General features: G+C 38.0%; 1 pseudogene; it reads left to right on the forward strand.

Moving 5' to 3' along the window:
* Window positions 1-827: 827 nt before the first annotated feature.
* LOC107753433 (AMSH-like protease) overlaps window positions 828-4,716 on the forward strand; it is an 11,683-nt pseudogene continuing 7,794 nt past the window's right edge.

Consider the following 4,716-nt stretch of genomic DNA (forward strand, 5'->3'; position numbering starts at 1 on the left):
ACATTGTATGGGTCAAAATTATTGATTTTTCTTTTATGCCAAAAATCATTAGGATATTAAGTAAAGATCATGTTCCCTGCAGATATTTTGTAAATTTCCTACTGTAAATATATCAAAACTTATTTTTTGATTAGTGATATGTATCATTTGGACAACTTTAAAGGTGATTTTCTCAATATTTAGATTTTTTTGCACCCTCAGATTCCAGATTTTCCAAGAAGAAGAAAAAAAGAAAGCTCAAATAATTGGCGGACATTGCAGCACTGTTTGTTATGATTTACAGAATCATACTTTTACTCAACTTTTGTAAAAACGGGCTTTGGTTTAGACGTAGCCTATGTTTATTATCTTAAGAGATTTTCTTTGTCTTACAGATAGAATCAGAAGGCCTAGTCCTGCTAAGGCAGATGTAATTTGACATTTCGGAGGAGTTGTGCCCCATCTGGTGGATAAAAATATACAAACAATATAGTTATTTCTGTGGCGTAACATTTCACAAAATAAATGCAAACAGTTCGAGAAGAACGTGTTAGGCTTCAGTGTCTTTAGAATGTGAATTATGGACTCTGTAACTGGTCAGTGCTTGAGAATAATGTAATGTCTGAGAGTGTCTATCTGTTTATGCAAGTAAAAGCTTGTAAATGTCATAAAATACAGTACATCTACCTTTACAGACGTGCAGTCATTCCCACCCCCTTTAGCTGTCACACTGGTTGCGGCTCAAATCTAGTGAACTATACAGCGTTTGGGCATCAGAGAAGAATCCGGGTGCTGACTAGATAGGCTGCTGGTAAGGTTTTGAAACACAGCCAGTAAAAGCACCGCTGCTACAGCAGCAGCATTCATCTGACATCGCAGGATTATTCTCTCTGAAAGACAGCAATCAGCCATTTTAGCCTTGCGCGCATATCCATGCCAAAAGAACAAAGCTTCCATGAGGTACAAAGGCAAAAGACCGAGAGTTGTAGACAATTAAAAAAAACCCTGCTCTTTTATTTACGCGAGTTGCCTGTTTTCGAATTGAATTCTAGCACGTGCCACATGTGACGATTGTAGGAATGTGGAGCATGGGATCACAGCAGCTCTTCACCTACAGGTGAGGATTTTATTGTATTTATACATTTAATTTTTGTGGTCTTAATTTAGACCTGTGATCATTACTGTTTTTTTTTTTTTTTTAACTATTTCATGTTTACATCGAAATTGTTGCGATCTTGCCATGTGGGAAATGTATCACTGACCTGATCTTTGTGACTGGTTTACTGATAAAGTAATATTATTTGTATGATTATGATGATCATATCTGTGCTGTAGAATTTTGGCTTGACGTCTGATATTGATTGTTTATTGGAGGAGCTCCAATTTTGAGCACTTTAGATGTTCATCATATAAAATACATTTGTATCAAGTTTATAGTGACAGAGAAAAGCAGAAGTTACAAGTCATGAATCAGAGGAGATTGGAAAGTATAAAAAAGTTACTTTAGTGTAATATTACTTCTACCTATAGTACTCACTGTTAAAATAATGTATTTAATTACAAATAAATATACAATATATTATATTAGAGCCTGAATCATGTGCTGAGCAGAAATGAGTTCTTCATAAACTTTTGCATCATACATTTCAGGAATATTATAACAATTGCTATCTACATAGTAGAAACAGTCATTATGTTAATAATTTAATTGTTAGACATTGTTTGAGACAGTCATAGAGATTGTATTTTTACATAGCACTAACATGTTTGCAGATGTGGACTGTGGTTTGATTTACTTGGCTCTTAAAATATGTTGAAGAACCGCTCATCCCTCCTTGAAAATGCTTGTGTTACTGTATAACCCCCCTTTTTAGACTTCAGTTGAACACCATAATAAATTAGTGTTTGGGAGGGCTATTATTTCAGTCTATAAAGCATACTATTATTTTTTATTTTTCTAAAAAATGTTTTGGTATTTTTGGCTTAAAATCCTTTTGCTAGTACTGACACATGTGAATCCAGACAGTTGATTGAGCCATTATGTACTACTTAATCATTACCTGAACATTAATATACACCTCATATATTATATGCATATAATCTCGGCTGCTTATTTTCTAATCAAATGCAAATTGACATTATGCAAGGCCCTAATGATCAGAGATTGCTCAGTGTTAAATCTCCTTTACACTGCTCTCTTATTTTAACAGTGCATCTACTTTAAGTTGCCATGGCATCGTTAATCAGAACATTTTCTTCTATGGTGATGATACTTTTTCCATTTGTTAATTTGCAATTTGCTGTACTCAGCTTTCAAAGAGTAAAAGAGAAAGAAACAGTCCAATATTTACCCAGCTTTGTGCAAAATGAAAAAGCTCACCAAGCATTTTTTTTTCACAGCTAAAGATATCCATGAGTCACCATATTTTGCTGCATGGTAACAAGCTGTCATAGCAACTGTAGCACAGATTCTGGAACGAATAACCATGTTATTTGGACTGAGATGGTGAATTATATTCGATAATCCCCATGGAAATGCACAGGCCACGGTAACCATGTTAATAGATTAGGAAGAATACGCTAGGAATTCTACAGCATAGAGTTGTAGCCAAAGCTAGTGTTGAGGAAATGAAATCAAAGACTGTATCGACCCAGCGACCTCTTAATGGCTCTGCTGTAATGCCAGATATGATGTTTCTTGCTCCTCAGCTCGGAATCGTCTTGGGAGATGACAGATGGATGCATAGGGAGGATCGAAGCCTGCCAGCCAACGTTGTAAACTCACCATGGACCAGGGCTTCAGTTTCAGCACACTGGTGAGTGGCGTTGGGGGAGGAGGAGGAGGAGGAGGGTGGTGGGGGACTGCTGATATTACTCGGAGGTGGGTCGCAGGGACAGAATGGCTTCCTCTGACTCACTCCCATTAGTATTCCCATTGCAGCTGCTCCGTCATTCAGATCCCTCCATCCTGGAGTGGGCGAGAGGGAAGGAACGGATGCAGCCCCCTTCACACTTCGCTTCCCCTCTTTGTGAATGCGTGATCAAACATAGGCTTCTTATTCTGGCCACCCAGAATCCTATTCTCCAAGAATCGTGCAGAGATTTTAATGTGGCTCCACATCAACACTTGCAGATTTTTGTGCCCGTACTGTTCAAAAGTCAAGCAAGCTGTCATGTCCAACAAGTGTAACAGCTCGGCAGTCCCTCGTTGGAGTCCATCAATGTCCTGCTGCATGTTGATAAGACTCTTTTCAGTGACCCTAAAACAGAGGCTCTGTTTAGTCATTAGTATGAGAGCTGGAAGCGAACTCAGCGTGGGTGCTGCTGGGTGTTCCGGTTTGCTCAAGCTGGGTGATGAACAGAGCTTATGTTGTGTTTATCGGAGGCCTGTGATGTCTTTGGGACCAAATGTTCTGTGCCACTGGCGTATGGGGACCGATCCTAGTTCAGTTTGCCTATCTAGAGCAATTTTATTTGGCAGAGCTAGAATGTAGCTCATCAGATTGACGCCTGTCAGAAATCTAGAAAAATTTCAGCACACAAAATAGGCTAAATAAGGAAAAAGTATTTAGAATCCGGTCCAAAATAACATCGCTGTATGTCTTTATCAGCAATAGTATTTTGTAGCTGATAAAACTCTTGCACGTTATGTCACCATGGTTTACAAAGGCTTCCTTGTATGCCACTGCTCTGTATTCTCATGGTTTTTGTTGTCCTCTCCGTTTGCAGAAGAAGTTAGCGGCCGAGCCAGATCACACTGACGTTACTCTGCCAGCAGTCGAACGTGTGCGGGCCCTCAGCAAAATGGGCTATAACATTGAAATAAATGAAGACATCGCCCCGAGACGCTACTTCCGCTCTGGCGTAGAGATGGAGCGCATGGCAGCTGTTTATCTAGAGGAGGGCAGTCTGGAGAATGCCTTTGTCCTCTACAACAAGTTCATCACGTATGTTTTATTATTTATTTTATTTAACATCACTAATGGTCCTACACAGGGGCGGATTTAGTGAATTGGGGGCCCCAGGCAAAATATAGGAATGGGGCCCTATACATTTGCACACATTTTCCTAGATCAACCTTGAGGTTCCATTTTGTTGTTTTCAGCGTAAGCCTGTGTGCAAAGGCTGCCTAATTATAAATTTTAAAATACATTTATTTTTAGTTGTTTTAACTACAAATTTAAATAAAACTAAATTAAAATAAAAAAATAATGAAAAGGCAATTATAAATTTACACACCTAAAATACATATATCAAGAGCATGCTCACAGATGAGAACAAAACAGCGTTGGATGAAGTGGATTAAAGCCCTGCACGGGTCTCAAATATAGGCCCAAGCCCGTCTTTTTTCCCCTTTTCCCAAAAAAAGCTTATACTACTGTTTCAGCTATTAAAATAGTTCAGTTTTGTATGCAATGGAAGTGATTATATTTCGTTTCGTTTTTTATAAAGTAAATTTAGAAAAACATTTGGAGTATTTTTTGTTCGTTAATATGTAAGTTTTGTTTTGTTTTTTTAAGTAAAGGCCAGGCAGACAGTGAATTGATCATAGCCTATAGCCTATGTTTGATCAATTTAGCCTTCTCAAATCATCACGACTTGCCTAAAATAAAATCTATATATAAAACAGTTCAAGCATATCACAATGTTAGTTTAAATGTTTAACCTATATAAATGTGCACTGTTATAGATGCATATCCAATCGTTTGTGCGGAGAGTGGAAGCTGAAGCACGCTC

This window comes from Sinocyclocheilus rhinocerous, unplaced genomic scaffold (genome assembly GCF_001515625.1).
Source record: "Sinocyclocheilus rhinocerous isolate Xijiao unplaced genomic scaffold, SAMN03320098_v1.1 scaffold2216, whole genome shotgun sequence".
NCBI classification, from domain to species: domain Eukaryota; kingdom Metazoa; phylum Chordata; class Actinopteri; order Cypriniformes; family Cyprinidae; genus Sinocyclocheilus; species Sinocyclocheilus rhinocerous.